Here is a 17,099-nt window from a genome sequence, read left to right as displayed (position 1 = left end):
TGGATAAATAAATGCAATATATACATATGATAGAATACTATGTTGCAGTAAGAAGAAATGGAATTGGGACACAGATGATAACATGTGATAAGATAAGATGAATCTTGAAAACATTATGCTAAATGAAATAAGCCAGACACAAAGGTCAAATATTGCATGGTCTCACTAACATGAACTAAATAGAAAGAATAAACTCATGGAGTTAAAACCTAGAGTACAGGTTATTAGGAGATAAAAGGAGGGCTGTGAAGGAATACTGATGCTCAATGTACAAGTTTTAATTAACTTGGCTGTAAATGTGTGGAAATGGATAGAGTTGGTGGTAACATTTTAGTGAGTAGAAGCTAGTTTATAATTGAGATTGTGGCTGAAGAAGTTAGTCTGGGAATATAAATGTTAGTTCAAAGAAAGCTAGAGAATAAGCTAGGGGCTGAATAACACAGTGAGCCTGAGAATTGTGGTTGATAGTAAAAATGCAAGAATGTCCTTCTGTGAACTAGAATGAAGTGCATCACTATTGCAGGGTGGTGAGAATGTGGAAAAGCATGGGAAAAATACAATTACTGTAACTTATGGACTATAGTTAACAGCAATACTGTAATATTCTTGCATCAATGCCAAAGATGTACTATGTTAATAATAGGGGAGTATGGAAAAAGTATGCCAAATGTACACTATGGATCATAGTCAGTGGCAATAGTCTGATGATACTATCTCATAAACTGTAACAAATGTTCCACAACGGTGTGGTGGGTTGGTGAAGGGTTATTGTATGGGAATTCCACACATGCGCATGATTGCTTTTTAAGTTCGCAACTTCTGTAATAAAAATATATTTTTTAAAAATGAAAAGAGGAAATATATGAGATGGGGTTACAGTGAATAATACAATAATGCTTTTGATTTTTTAAAGTTAGATTCTGCTTGGATCCATATTGTTTCCCAGATGCTGTAACCACCTCACACCCGAAATGAAGATGGAATTTTCAGTGTTCTTTGGAAACACTACTTCCATTCTATTTGTGGGGGTGGAGGGAAGGAGTGTTAGCATCATTATAGCATCTGTACTTTATATTTAGAAATTCAAATTCTTGAGGACTAAGATGCCAGGCTGTCCTTTAGAATTCACATGAAGTGAGTTCCTGAAATCTAATTCATCCCAGTGTTCCCTGGGCCTGCTTGGGACTCTGTTTTGAAATCACGTTCTTTATGATGCCTTGTTCATCTCCACTGCCTGCCCTATACTTCCTAAATTCTCTTAATGTAATTTTCCTCTCTATTTAGCCCAGCTCTTCAACAGCATTCAGTTACTCCTTCCACTTCTTTAAACTCTGACCTTTCCCTTTAAGTCAGTTTTAGTGGTTCTCCCTTTCAGCACCCAGTATATCTTACAATACATTTTCCTCCTTGCCTTACACCAGTCAATTAGACCATATGGATGTTCCTAGTAGTCAACCTCATCTGTCCTAATTCTGAGGTTTTATGGAAGTTGAAACACAAAGAATTCCTGAAGCACTGTATTTCCAACCTTATAACTGACTTTAAAGTTCACCTCCTAAAATAGCTTTTTTCCATGCAGTATGTGATGATTCAGATGTAGCCATTCATCAGAATATATTCTTGCCACGTTAATCTTATGGTTAAAATGATGTGTTTATCTTACCATTTCCATGCTCACAATAAAAATGTCTGTCTGGATTTCAAAGATGTCTATCCATCAGTTCAATAAATTCAGTTTAGTTCATTCTCCAACAATAGGGTAGGGGTGTGGTTTAGTTTCCTAGCTGCCAAGTTAAATACCATGCAATGAGTTGGCTTAATTTATCGGCTCATTGTTTTGAGGCTAGGAGAAGTCCAGAATCAAGGCATCACCAAGGTGCTGTTTTCTTCCAGAAGACTGTGGTTTCTGGGACTGCCTACCGACAATCCTTGCTCCTTCCCTTTTCTGTCACATGGCAAGGTACATGGCAGCTCCTCCTGGCTTCTCCCTTCTCTTCCAAGTTCCACTGATATTCAGCCTGTGACTGTTCCCTGTGACTTTTTACTGTCTGACTTTCACTCCACTTATACAGGACTCCCGGAATCCGGATTAAAGCCCAACCTGATTCTTTTGGGCCACACCTTAACTGAAGTTAAGATCTTATTTACAATGGGCCCACACTCACAGGAATGGATTAAATTTAAGAACATGTTTTTCTGCGGAACATAGAGCCAAGCCACCATAGGGCAGAATCCTAAAACTTACAGAATTTTAGGGACTCTGTAATTTAGAAAAAAGGATAAAGAGGTAATATAACTATGTTCTTTTATTTGACTTTAAGACTTGAGAATTTAAATTATCCAGCTAAAGTTGACTTAAAAAGTTACTGAAGAGTCAGGACCTGATTCTATAGTGCCCAACAAACAGGCCACATTCATTCTTATACTTCTGGACCTCATTTTCATAAGTATGAAAAAAGCAATTTTTGTTGGAAATGATTACACACATACACACACATACACACACACATTCCTATTCAAATTCCTTGTATACTGATGAATGAGAGTGATATCCAGACCACCACAATAAAGTCTTCAGGTAAGAGTGGAAAGTGCACTAGACTGGGCATCAAAGAAGAAATTCTGGTCCTGGACTCAGGTTCAGTTCAATTACATTCTGATTATGTGAACCTGAGGGAATGACTTAACCATTTTTTTAAAAGATTTATTTTATTTATTTACTTATTTTTCCCATCCCCCTCGTTGATTGCACTTGCTGTGTGCTGTGTCTATATGAGGTACTAGGAACTGAACCTAGGACCTCCCATGTGAGAGGGAGGTGCCTAATTGCTTGAGCCACCTCTGTTCCTTGCTTTGTTGTTTCTCTCATTATGTTTTCTTCTTATATCTCTTGTTGTGTCATCTTGTTGCGTGAGCTTGCTCTGCCTACCCATCATGTCAGTTTGCTGACATGCAGGTTTTCTTTAGGAGGCACCAGGAACCTCTGTTCCCAGCTTTTGCTGTATCTCTCATTGTTTTCCTTCTTGTATCTCTTGTTGTGTCATCTTCTTGTGTCATCTTGCCATGCCTGCCCATCATGCCAGCTCGCTGTCTTCTTTAGGAGGCCCTCAAACCAAACCACAGACCTCCCATGTAGTAGGTGGGAGCTCAGTTGCCTGAGCCACATCCACTTCCCTGACAACCATTTTTTAATTTAATCTTCCTCATCTACTGTCAAAAATTGCTATATTGTGAAACTCAGGTTGTACCATTATATGTAACAAGCCTGACACTTTGAACAAGTTAGTGTACATATAAGGTCACAGCTTTTTCTTTTTTCTCTTTCCCAGCTAATTATTCAAAATCTCAGTGCCTTTTTTACAAAGAAGTCCAAAAGCTCCTTCTTGATACATCCTCTCAAGCTCAAATGCTCCAGAGATTGACTTAGCTCTTAGTGCTGCTTTGAAAAACTAGGTAAAGAAAGAGAACTAGAAAGCCAGACCAGTGCACTAATACTACTGCTTTGAGAGCTTCCACCTGACATTGTTGCTGAACTAGGTAGCACTGAATAGTCCTATAGCTCTCAGCACTCTGCCTCAAGATGTCCCTGCTGTTCCAGGCTCACCATAAACCACAGTGAAGCCTCACACTCGGAAATGTAGAGATGACAAGGACAACAAAATAATATTATGTGGAGTGACAAATTCATTTAAGGGTTAAAAGTCCCCCAGATTTGTTGACCTTGGTCCTTTGGATTTCCCAAATCATACTGCAAACCAGGCAACATGTTTTGAGGTTATGATGGAAGCCATGGAGTTCAGGTCTCCTCTACCACAGTTATTTAATTGAAAGAACTCTAGAGTAGACTGTGGAGTGTATTTTTTTTAGTTGGTGTTTATTTGAATTGGGGTTCATGTTATTGGAAATATACCCATGCATGCAGATGTGTATACAAATGCCTACCTCTTGAAAGGACTATTGCAAGAGTAAATAAATAACAAGAGTCAAGGGACATTAACCAACACTCCTCGGGGAACCATACTAGCAACTGAAAATATAGATATGACATTTTTAAACAAAAATGACAAGCTTTCACTAGAGGAAAGTAAATATTACTTTCACATTTATTATTCTAGTCCACAGTTGCATGCCCAGCCTGTGTCTTCTAAAACATGGCACAGCAAGATTGACTGAGTCCTCAAATGGCTCCCAGCTTCAACCTCATGTGCTGCAAAAATTTATTACTCCCAAAATGCTTAGGCCCCAAGTAATGCCAACCCTAAGTCACCAGCCAGATCTCACTCTTTAGTCCTGGGAAGTTCCTTTTCTGGAAACTGCATGCTATCTTATCAGCAGACTTCGATCAGAGCCACCCATGTCTACCCGAAATATTTCCTTCTTCTAAGGACTCCTTATGGAAATGTCTTCTTCCTGCTCACTTGCCCTCCTGTACACAGCCCAAGAACTTGGCACAGTGAGAAGCAGGGTCCTACTAAGTCAAATCAAAGGCCTGGTAACACCTATTCTCCAATGCAAGGGCTAGCTTCCTTTGCTTTTGCCTGACTAAGAATGATAACTCTAGTGAAGTTTTCAAAGAGAGAGATGTGTGCCCTACCATGAAAAATGGAGGAGCCAACATAAATTAATTCTAGTTAGTCCCACCTGAGTCCTTGATACACACTAGTTAGTGGTATGAAATATATTCAAGTACAAGTGCTTTGCTGCAATATAATAAAATACCTTCTCCACTGGATGTTCTCCCTTTCCTTTGAAACACTAGAGCACTTATTAAATGAACCATGCAGTTTAGTCCCTAATGAAACACTCTCCTATGTCATGCAGGTTTTATCCCTTACAAATTGATTTTTTTAAAAATATATCAAACCCTTCATGAATTTGTGTATCATCCTTGCACAAGGGCCATGCTAATCTTCTCTGTATCATTCCAAATCTAGTATCTGTGCTGCCGAAGCAAGCACAAAACTTGATTTTAAATTCCCTGAGGAAAGAGTTGATGTCTATATTTTTAGAACGCTTCTATAATATCACAGTGTTAAGGACATCTGAAGAGTTCTATAAACACCTGGCATTTTATTGGTTTATAGTCATAACTAATTGTTATTGCTTTCAAATTGTTTCTCCTCAGGTAAACATTTTATATGCAGAGCATGTTGGTTGACTTATTAGATTCTTCAATATTTGCTCTCCTTTACTGGAGGCTTTTCAAGGACAGTAGATGTCCTACCTATGTTTTCAGTTACTTGGAATGTTCCTTGATGGCTGGTTAGTAAACTTTTTTGGACTCTGGTGGTCATTTTCCCTCAGAGTAGCCTTATGAAGGAGTGGACATGTGTGTGTACATTTGTATACAAGTGTGCATTTCAAGAGACTCGAGCTCCAATTGAAATAAACACCAAGTGTCCAAAAAGCATACCTCACAGCCTGCTCCACAGCCTGCTCTCAATTAAATACTCCAATAGAAAAGTCTGAACTCCAAAGCTTCCATGGTAAAGATGAAGCCTGCTGCCTGGTTTGCAGTGCAGTATGCAAATCTAGAGTCCAAGGTCAGGAAAATTCGGAGCCTTTTAAAACCCAGCTGCATCTTTCATTTCTTGTAATCCTTTCTTTTTGTGTCATTTCTACATTCAACAATATGTCTTTCCATGCCACTGCAAATGAAAAAATAAGCTTACAGCTTCAACAAAACCATATCCAAAACATATTTCAGGTTTTCCTTGCATTTGGTAGCTCATTATTAAATGACGTGCTCTAGGTATGAGCTTCATTTTTTCACGTGAACATCTAGCTGACTCAGCAGTAAAGTAACCATGGACATGGCCTCTGCCTTGAAGTAGAAATGCTTACATGGGCGTAAGTCGTGTTTGTGGGGAATTACATGACGGAGAAGCTGTGGGGGAGGGATGTTATCCTGTGTTTCATTTCAACTCATAAGGTCATATTTTCACTTACTTACCAGAATACATAGCTAGTGAACATGCAGTTTACCCTTGGCAGAGAACCAGCCCCAGCAGTCCAAAAACCTCATGGGATTCCTGCAGATAACATCAAACAGGACAAGCAGAGCAAAAAACTAGGGTGAAATTGAATGTATCTTGGGGAGGAAAACCCTAACCAGGATCAGAGGTTTTATGAAAATTTTAAATAATTCAAACATTGCTGGTTTCAAGGAGTTTAATGAAATACATACAAACTTTAGAGAAAGAGGAAAATTCCATCTAAGCTTAGCCAGTAAAAACTCAGCTTCAATCTTCCAACAAACAGTTTTTTTGAAATCAAGGACAGGAATGCAAGAAGTGTACAATAAAGTTAAGCCAAGATTATCAGAATAAATAGCAAGTAGAGAAAGAAGTGACACAAACAATAAATTGGAGGCTCATACTGGATGCCAAAAGAGAATGGGCTGAGTTGGATGAGTACAGTGAACGAGGTCAGGGAAAGTGGATACTGAAGGTTGAGGGTAGCATATAAACTAATGACTGCACTCAATGGGAAGGCCAGCTGTATTAGAGGCAACTGCCGAGCACAAACAGGTCATTTCAGGAACCCAGACACTGCCCCCATTGATTCCATCACTCTTTTATCCTCAAATCCCAATGACCAATTTAATATTTTTCTAACAGAAATCAGCCCATGATTACCTAACAGTAATAAGATCTAAAATACCTAGAGGCTAAAACTGTGTGGAGTTCATATTCGAGTAAACCTAAGTGAGTCTGACAAAAAAAAAAAAAGCTTTTTGTATGAGGCAGGAGTCTGGATACCTAAATATAAGCAAAAGATGAAGAGAGTAAAGGGTCAAGGGGCTCAACACAGAAAGTCGGAATTTGGGGGAGTTTGCTTATTTTTCTCATTTTACCTCACCAGGTCTGCCAAGAAACATGAGCAAGGATCTTGATTTCTTCCTTAAGAACTCATGTGGACAAGACTCAACTGATAGATCTGTCTACCATATGGAGGGTCCAGGGTTCGATACCCAGGGCCTACCAACCCATGCAGTGAACTAGCCCATGCGCAGTGCTGCTGTGCACAAAGAGTGCTGTGCCATGCAGGGGCACCCCCACATAGGGGTGCCCCACACGTAAGGAGTGCACCCCTCAAGGAGAGCCACCCTGTATGAAAAAAGAAGTGCAGCCCACCCAGGAGTGGTGATGCACATACGGAAAGCGGACGCAGCAAGATGACACAACAAAAAAGAGACACAACTTCCCAGTGCCCCCTGAAAAATGCAAGCAGAAGCAGAAGAGCACACAGCAAATGGACACAGAAGGGCAGACAATTGGGGGGGAGGGAAGAGAGGGAGGAGGGGCAGGGAGAGAAAGAAATAAATCTTAAAAAAAAAAAAAAAAGAACTCTTGTACTGAGCACCTACCATCATCCACCAGGTCCCCTGCTAAAGCACTGGGCTTACACTGAAAGATGGGTGGACTACCTTGCCCCAAGACATGTCAACAAACTTCCCTAAAGCTGTTATAAGTGCTGCAGAGGCACACAGAACCCTGAGCACATGCAAAAGGTGTGTCTACCTTGGGGAGTAGCCTATTGTTTTGTGGTATTTTCTCCTCCTCAAACTCCTCCAATATGATTCCCACCATGACCAACTCATACTCCAATAAAAATTAATGAAGCCACCAAATCACACCCAAGCTGATAAAAAGCTCTTCAACCCACAGCTTTCTCATTCCTTACAAGATCCAAGTGAAATGCCTCTTCCTGTGAAGAGCCTTCCTTAGGGAGCCAATTGCCAGCACCCCTGGACTGAGCCTGCGGTTCTCTGGGAATTGGGTGTGTTTCAAGGGAGAACTTTGGGCAAAGGCTCAGGCAGAGAGTGAAGCTTAGCTGGATACAAAGACAGCACTGTCTCAGCAGCAGGGACATCCCTGCCTATCCTTTTAAGTATTGCCAAATACAGCCTTCCATGAACACCACAGATGTTCTTCCCTCCACCACGTCATTTCTGCTGTTCACCTCTTGTCTATGAAGCAAGAAGACAGCGTTGGAAAGGATGAGTCTTAAGGAATAATTTTCACACAGAGACCAGATTATTTAATCATTTCAAATCTTATAATTTAAGCCTATATAGATGCTTTATGAACTGAGGTTTATAGGTCTTATTAGTTCATTATACTCCACTGTAGCAGCATCATTCCCAGACAAATCAGTCCTTAAGTAGAGAAGTAGGACGTAACAAGTGTGAATAAGAGTGTTCCGGGCATCCTGAAACTTGTTAATGTTGGAAGAGAAAAATCTAGTTCTTCTCCTCCTATTCTCACCCAGTCTTGCTTCCCTACATGAAGCAACACTCCATCTAATACATAAATGAGCTGAGCGGTCTTCAAAGAGAAAGATGTACCAAATTTGGACCAGCATGGGAAAGGAAGGAATTATAACAACATACCTTAAATAAAATTTTAGTCCAAATGCAAATGATTCCAAAAGGCAATAATGATAACCATGAGTCTGTAGTCTCCAGCAGTTGTCAAAGTGCACAGAACTTAGCAGGTGTTCATTCAATTGTTGATGAATGGACAAATGGCATTTAGACTAATGACAGCATCCTGGAATGGAGACAGGTGAAATGGCCACTGGATGTTTTCTCATATAACTAATAGCTTCTACACCCCACCCATAGCCTCAAAACATAAACAAACAAACAAATTCATAAAAGACTAGTCAAACAATGGTGAATAGTATAGAATATTACAGAAGAGTAACTGTGAGAAGCAAATGGTAGAATGAAAGAAGGACTGGACTAATTGTCAACTCATCTGCCCCAACTCTTGTAACCTCAGTCAAGTTCATTAACTTTTCTGACCTCAGTATTCTTGTCTGTTTTAAGGGCATTGCAATTACTGGATTTCGGTGGTATCTTACATCCTTTTGTTCCAAAGCAAAATGCTTGTTTTGCTTCTTGGGTATCAGCATGACATGAATTTTAAACTTTTTTTAAAGCAGCAGAGCAGTTTCTTCACATGAACTTTTACTGGAGAGTATAATTTAAAAATTAAAAGAAATAAAAGCCAGCATTGTTGAGGTTTCAGAGAAGGTCCCCAGTAAGAGAACCCTTTCTTCCAAATCTGTGCCCTGAGTAAGTTGAGACTAGTGAGGGGTAAGGAATAATATCATTTTTGTTATTGGGAGAGTAAGAGATGGAAGGAGTGGCTTTACCTTTAAGAGCAAAATGGACTTGCTAATGGTTAACCCTCAAATTAGGAAGCCATTCCCCCCTGTCCCAGACAGGACTTGATTTGGGCAGAGCTCCTGTCATGGGGAGGTGGGACATCACCAGGTCAGATGTGGACAAGGAAAGGAAGCCTCATATCCTTTCCAAGGCTCACCTCTAAGGCTGAGGAAGAAGGGCAGGCAGAGACCGACATGCATGGTTATTCTTTCCGATGATAGTAGGACATAATCTTGTATATGGTTTTAGGGGTAAAAATCATAGGCTCTTTTACTCTACTTTAAATTCTAGTATTCTCTTCTAATATTCTAATATTCAATTCCTGCTCTAAACATATACACAAACATTTCATCTTAAAAAAGAAAATCCAGTGTTCTAAGTATTAACATCTTCCTTTCATTCAGCCCATGTTCAAATTTGATATTTTATACTGAAGTCATCATAAATATATAATTGCCAATGAAAAATAAAGGAAGTTGTCCCTTTTGTGATATCATGACCTCTGTCCTTTGACATTCTGATAGGATCTTAGATAAAATAGAAATCCAGAACTTTGGGAAGGCTTGGCTTCTAAATAACCTGAACAGCTTATAGCAATCAACCAACAGTGGAGGTTCATCTCTCATTTCTTCCAAAAAGAACTTTAGTAAACTAGTGAGAAGTTTCACCTTTAGGTTTTTCAAAATGCATAGGAATACTTCTTCATTATTGTAAATTTTCTAAATTTTTGGACTCAAAAGAAGGAATTATATTTTGCCTTAAAGATTATATGGCAGCCTCTATAGAATACAGAAGTAAGTTTCTATGCTTCTTGGTTGTTGAAAAATTGTTGCAAAATTGAATTTTGCAAATTGTGATTTTATGTCCATTTATAATTTTATGATGTCTGAAAATTATCCTTGAAATATGTAGTATATGTATTGTATATGTATATGTAGCATATAAATAGATCAAGAAAAATATCTATTTTGTAGGAATCAAACAAGTGTAATTTTCTACTAAATTTTAATTAAACATCACAGGAATTCATTTTTGTGTTCAAGAAAACCCAGATAACTCTGGGAAATGGGTAAGAATTTGTGTTCTCATTCATGAAAGGAATGATCAGGTTCATCTCCAGAATATATTAAGAGTTAGACTTTATTTATCAACCCAGCAATATTGGTCTGAATGGCATGCCCTTAATATACTATTTTAGATTCTCCACAGTTTCTTGCAGCAGATGAAGAAATGTTTTTGTCTTAAAAAAGCATCTTGGGACAAATCAGGAATCTTTTCAAAAGTGGCTGCCCAATTACAGATTAGAATATTATAGATGAGGAGCTCAACCATATGGAGCTTATGAATTCCTGTACTGAACTTAAAAATGTATGCCAACAGGATATGATTAACCATTTACACATTTTATAATCACAAAATGACTCATGGGAGACTGAGAGTAAGATTTTAAATGGACAAGCACAGTGTAGTAGATGGAAGTAATGACAGGAAATTTACTGACAAAATTAATAAACAAGTGGGTAAATCTAGTCATGATTCTGAGTCATTATTTATTTACAAGAGAAAATGTTTAACAAGAGATATTTAACAAGAGAAAATGTTTTCAGAAGTCTAAAGATTATGATTTATATACAACCAATGATAGCAAGTCAATTATTTCCCCCATAAAAGGCCTGTTCTGGTCCCAACCCCTGGTCATATAGGTGTGAACACATTTGTAAATAGGACCTTTGAATCTATTACTAGTTAAGGTGTGCCCAAATTGAATGAGAGTGGGCCATAATCCAACATGGTTGAAGTCCTTACAAGCAAAGGAAACTGGACACAGAAAGGAAGCTGCAGGGAGCAGCCATAAGCTACTTCCAGCCATAAGCTGGAAGTCATGCTGCCATGTACATTGCAATGTGACAGAAAATCCAAGGAACCCAAAAGAGTGCCAGGCAGCCATCTGATACAGACATGGGAGGAAGTAAGCCTTCTAGCCTCTGAAATCTTGAACTAATGATTTTCTGTTGTTAAGCCAACCCATTGCATGGTATTTTTTAGCAGCCAGGAAACTAAAACAACTGATAATAAAACAGATGATAAAGCAGCTTTCTTCTTAACGACATAAAAACACCAGAAAGTAAATTAAGTGAAATAACAGGAATCTGAGTATTCACGGCTATAATTGGTCACAATTAATTCCGTGCCACCTTCAAATCAACCATGGCCCTAAAATTGTCAGAAACATCATGAGAAATAAAGAGAGGAAGGAATCAGGTGTAAAGTAAAATACAAGAAGTTAAGATAATAATGAACACAAAAAGAGAATTCCTAATTTGAAAACAAACATAAGAAAAATCAACATGGGAAATTCCTTCATGTATACATTTACTCATCCATTAGTTTACTTAGGTAATCAATAAGCAAGGTTAAAGCAAATGAGGGTTAATTAAGTGAATAGGAGTCAGTAGTAGCTGTCGGTTTCGAGTATGAAAGATCTTTGGTCCATCCAAGTGCCAGTTGAGCCCTGAATCTCAGAAGAGTTGCAACACATACTCTCCAGTTCATTCGACTCACCTAGGACAACTAACAAGGTGATGATGATGGACAACTCGCATCCCAAGGAACAGGAAAAGTCTGCAACTACAAGCAAGAAAGTTCAATCCATTTGCCCCAAGGGATCTAAGCTTCCTCTGAATTAGAGACAGAATGGGTATCACCACCCCCAAATCCTCAAGATTGGGTAATGAACAATGGACTAAAGTAGACTTACTATTATTTTACTATTGATTCATTGTTATTCTACCAATGGAAGAACATTTATCATTGATGTGGAGGCAGTGACCACCAGAAGTTCTGAGGGGAGGGAGAGGGAAAATGAGTGTAATATGGGGGCATTTGTGGGACATTGGAATTGTCTTACATAAAGTTGCAATGATGGATATAGGCCATTATATATTTGGTCATAACTTACAAAATTGTGTGGGACAGAGTATAAACTATAATGTAAACTATAATCCACAGTAGTGGTAATGTTCAATATGTGTTCAGCAATTGTAGCAAATGTACCACACTAATGAAGGATATTGATAAAGTGGGAAAGTGTGGGAAGAGCAGGGAGTGGGGTACACAGAAATCCCCTATATTTTTATGTAATATTTATGTAATCTAAAGTTTTTTAAAAACAAATTAAAAAAGAAAGTGATTTGACCAAAGCTCTGCTTTAGGATTATGAATCACGCATCAGTTTTTTTGATGAATAATGAGAAGGTAGATTTGATTATAATGCTGGTTCAATGAAAGGTAATAAACTACACAGAAAATCCATAACATATTGTGAAGTAAAAGCTATAGGCCATGGTGACATATCCATTGTGCTGGACAGTCTCATTCTAATCACCATTTCCCTTCAGAAACAGGGAATGATAGTACTGTTGATATTTACAAGAGTCTCCTAATGTTGGGTTTAGGTATTTTAGCGGAGGGACATGAGAAAGGTACATGAGCTCAGTATTCGACCCATTTAGATTAAAGTAACCTCTAGGTAGAGTGTGAAGCAAGAATTCAGAAGTATGAAATTTGAGCTTATCTCAGTTTACATAACAGCCCATATCACCCTGGTGACACATATGCTAATTTAATTATTTCTAATGATGATATATCCTTCACTTCCCTTTCTCCACAGTTTATCACAACTCAATAAATTGTGACAATAAGGCCCTTGAATGAATGAATGTATGAATAGATAACTCAAAAAATTAATTACTTCTAAACCAGTAGTATATAAATTGAGTAGCCATGCCCGTGGCATGGAGGGGAGGAGTTAGTAGACCTGTAGACATCAAACAAAATCTTAGGAAGATAACTACATATTAAGAAAGGCAGGAAAAGAGGAAGGAGTGAAGGAGAAAATGAAGGGGGTATAGTTTCAAGTGAAGGAGAAAATGAAGAGGGTATAGTTTCAAGAATACAATCCGGAGTGTCAAATACTGCAAAGTAAAAAGAGAGTAAGAACTATGAAAAGTATTAGGGACTCTCAAAAGCAGCTTCTGGAAAGTACTTGGAACAGAAATTATATTGTGGGTGATGAGTTGTAGAAGCAGAGATGGGAAGAAAGGGCTGAAGAGGCCTTGAAGGGGCTGACCAGAGCAGATGTCATGAGGAAACAGAAGTTCTAAGTTCACATTAATGGAGGAAGAGAGAGCTGAGTCGATGCAGAGAGGAGAGTAGGGACCTAATGAAAGCGATCCTGGAAGCAAATGGACTAACCAACTGCCAGCTTTCCAGACAGTGTCCAGACTGTGTTTCAATGCCAGTGCCCAGCCTTCTTTGTAAATCCACCTTCTTGTGAAGTACTTTGCATTCAAAGAGCCCTCCCAAAGATCTGGCACATTATGGGCAAGGGAAGTTCTGAGATTTTAAGTCGAAAGAAGGAAGGCTACTTCTTTTTTCAAAACTGGAGAAATAGAGAACACAACGCAAATAAGTTTCATCTTTAAAATATAATATTTTAAAGTTCAAAATGAACTTCATTCCTTTTCCATAAGAAGAAAAAATTAAAATATGAAAATAAAGCCCAAAAAATCACATAACATTAAAATACCCAGGGGCTCTTTCACATAGAGTCAATTTCAAGAAAGAGTCCATCAACCAAAAGTAACTTCCAATAACAGAATCATTACTTGAATCTCTTGAAGAAAACAATTTTAAAAGGTCCAACTCGCAGCCTGTAGCAATGCATCAAAACCCCACTTCTTTCCTCTCCAGATTTTAGACATCCTGAAGCTGGGCTAGAGCATTTTATTCATGAATCTCCTCACTCTACAGCAAACCTCTCCACCACCAACTCTTTCAAAAGCCCTCTCCCCAAGGGCCATTCCACTAATAATTTCTTCCCTTCCTCCCATTCAACCCTGACTTCCCCTTCTCACAATTCTACCTCAAAAAAGCCCAGGATGATTCTGGAGAACAGTTTTCCTTTGCATACAAAGGCAGGGAAAGCTTAAGTGACTTTTTTTTAAAGATTAATTTAATTAATTTATTTATTCTCCCCTCCTTGTGGCTTGCTTGCTGTCTGCTCTCTGTGTCCATTAGCTGTGCGTTCTTCTGTGTCTACTTGTCTCGTTGTGTTACATCATCTTGCTGCACCATCTCTCCACCGATGTGGGCGATCAGCTCTCTGTGGGCACGGGCCAGCTTGCCTTCATAAGGAGTCCCTGGGAAGCAAACCCAGGGCTGCCCACATGGTAGACAGGAGCCCAATCAGTTGAGCCACATAGGCTTCCAGAGTGACATTTTTTATTGCCTTTCGTGGCATGTGAAAGAAAGTATAGCTAAATATCCCACTACTTCTGGCATTTTCACTCAAATATCAGGTTATTCTTCCACCTGAGGAGCAATGCCAAATTAAGGAAGACTTTTTAGCTATCCATATCTTGTTCACTTAGCTTAAATCATCCTAGCAACAATATATTCATTTGATTTCACCTGTTCATAATCATTCTTTAAGTACAGTCCTTTTTGACAACAAAGTCTATGTTTAATGGAGGAAAAAGAGCAAATAAATGCAATGTGGGAAAAGGAACACATGATTAATGTGGAAGAAAAAGAATAACTCCATTTCCTTGGTGAAAGTGTATAAATACATGTCTGCACAAGTGTGTGTGTGCATATATGTGTGTGTATCTGTGAGGCTAGTAAGTGAATGGCCATTAATATGTCCTTTCACTTTATTAGGAGGAAATAAACCTCCCCTTATCTCACTAAATTAACTCTAAATAACCATATGTACTTTTTCCCCTAAAATTTGGCCCTAATGGAAAACAAATTTCATACTAATGAACCATTATGCAATTTTAATTAGCCTTATGAAGATATAAAATGACTTAAATTAATATGTTAAACTAAACTGAAGAATTTAGCACATTTCAAATCCTACATGTCTATTTTAACAGACAAAATAAAACCTATAAAGTGTCTGCCTTAAGAGGGTAGTGAATCATGTATATTAACAAAAATGAAACTTCCACCTTCAAACAGCAGAAGCTTAAGACTTAAACGGAACCATTTGGACTCACTACAGAAAGTTCTATCTTCCATAATAAAATACAGTGAGTGGAGCGGATGTGCCTCAGTGGATGAGCACCTGCTTCCCATGTAGAAGGTCCTGGGTTCAATTCCCAATACCTCCTAAAAAATAAAAAATACAGTGTGTCTTTTGTTATGTTATTTTTAAGAGCTCAAACTTCCAAAGCATTACTTATAAAAAGAGACTATATAGGAATAATACAACTCATGGAGTTTTGAGTCCTGTTTAGTAAATGTTAAGTGCCAATTAAAGACAAATGTTACCCAGGGCAACATGTATACAGAGTTCTCAGTATCTAGCATATTAAAGGCTTGAGAACATAGTGTTAACTCTTTTGCCTATTTCTGCTCAGGCTGAGTAATACAATACTGGGTAATTCAAGATGCACAATAATTATGAAAGTATTAGGGGATCTACTAGTCTGAAATGAAAACGGAAATGGCTTCAGGGCAAATAAGAAAGAAGCAAAGTTAATCTTTGGGGGTCCTTTGTTTGCTAGGTTTTTTTTTGGGTAACACCCCCTCTGCCGACAAACTCCTTCTATCCTCCACAGGTATCCAGGGTTTTTATGTTCTATAAGACATCACTACCTGTGTCTACCTTGGTAAAGATGCCGTTCTCACTACACGCTCTATTCTAAATCCTTTCTCATTCTTTTGGTGCCTCTAAATTTGCTGTTCCCTCTGGACTCATTTTTGACCATTACAAATGTGCTCCTGAGAAAAGTCTGCAGGCTGCTACTATGGATGGGGTTGGTGTAGCAGGAAAACCTATTTGACAGAGTAAAGCATGGTGGTTATATGTACAATAGGAGATGATATCATCACTAGTGAATATATTTAGTGAGAATATGGTGATTTTGTATACAGCTTGGACTGTAAAATGTCCTTGAAGCTACTGACAAAGTCTCTTCAACATCAGGTACTTTGGTGGCTGTCTTACATCCCTTTGGGCACTAAAATACCGTATTAGCCAGGACTCTTAACTGCAAGTAACCAGGATGCATCTCAAATAACTAAAGTAACAAAAGGGTCCGTGTTGCTGGAGGAGGAGCAGGTTTCAGGCATTTACGGGATCCATGGACACAAACAGTGTTTGCAGCAGGGCTGCTCTGACACCAACCCACTCACTCTCCCTTGCTTCTAAGGTTTTCCCTTTTGTGGCTCATTCCACCACCACCACCCCACCACCACCTCCACCCCACCATTTTGTATATATCAATCTCAGAGAAAGAATCTAATTGGCCATTTGGGTCACAAAATTTCATCTCTCATTCAATCAGAATAACATGAAATACGCAACTAGCCCAGTCAGAGTCAAACATGCATTCCTGTGGACAAAGTTCATTATTAATTAACAAAAAAAGGGAGAGAAAATCTTGTGCAATAGTCAAGAAGCAAAACCAGTAACTAACATGCTCCGCTAGTGAAGGTATCAAATAGACACCTGTTGGTACTGTGCTGTGTTTTTGTTTTAATCGTTCCCTTGAGAATTAAAGCAAAGAAGGCAGGAAGACAGCGGCTTTGTGTCATGGGATGAGATTGGACTGGGAAGGAGGGGAAGGTGGTTCTCAAGCACACCTTTAAGCGAGCAACTTCACCTCTCTGGTATTTATTTATACAGATGTCTCTAAATCACTTTGCGACTTTAAAATTCTCTTTTTCTATGAGGTAATTACAAGTAACAAATTTGATAAATGCAGAAAGAAAAGGCAAGAAAAAGAAAGGAATTTTCTTATGGTGAATCAGATTTCTCTTTGCTCCCTATTCTCTTCCTTGTTATCAATTCCTCTTTCTTTCCTCCACCATTAACAAAAGAAAAAGAAAAACTGTGAGCGTTTTGACAATC

At 38.5% G+C, this 17,099-nt stretch overlaps 1 non-coding gene across 1 annotated transcript; it reads right to left on the bottom strand.

The window, feature by feature from the left end:
* Positions 1–4,851: 4,851 nt before the first annotated feature.
* LOC111764120 (U6 spliceosomal RNA) lies at positions 4,852–4,958 on the bottom strand. The gene has a single exon (XR_002796803.2). It is a non-coding gene; the product is annotated as a U6 spliceosomal RNA (small nuclear RNA).
* Positions 4,959–17,099: the final 12,141 nt, after the last annotated feature.

The sequence above is a fragment of the Dasypus novemcinctus genome, chromosome 15 (genome assembly GCF_030445035.2).
Source record: "Dasypus novemcinctus isolate mDasNov1 chromosome 15, mDasNov1.1.hap2, whole genome shotgun sequence".
Classification (NCBI taxonomy): Eukaryota; Metazoa; Chordata; class Mammalia; order Cingulata; family Dasypodidae; genus Dasypus; species Dasypus novemcinctus.
This window is presented reverse-complemented; position numbering and strand designations above follow the sequence as displayed.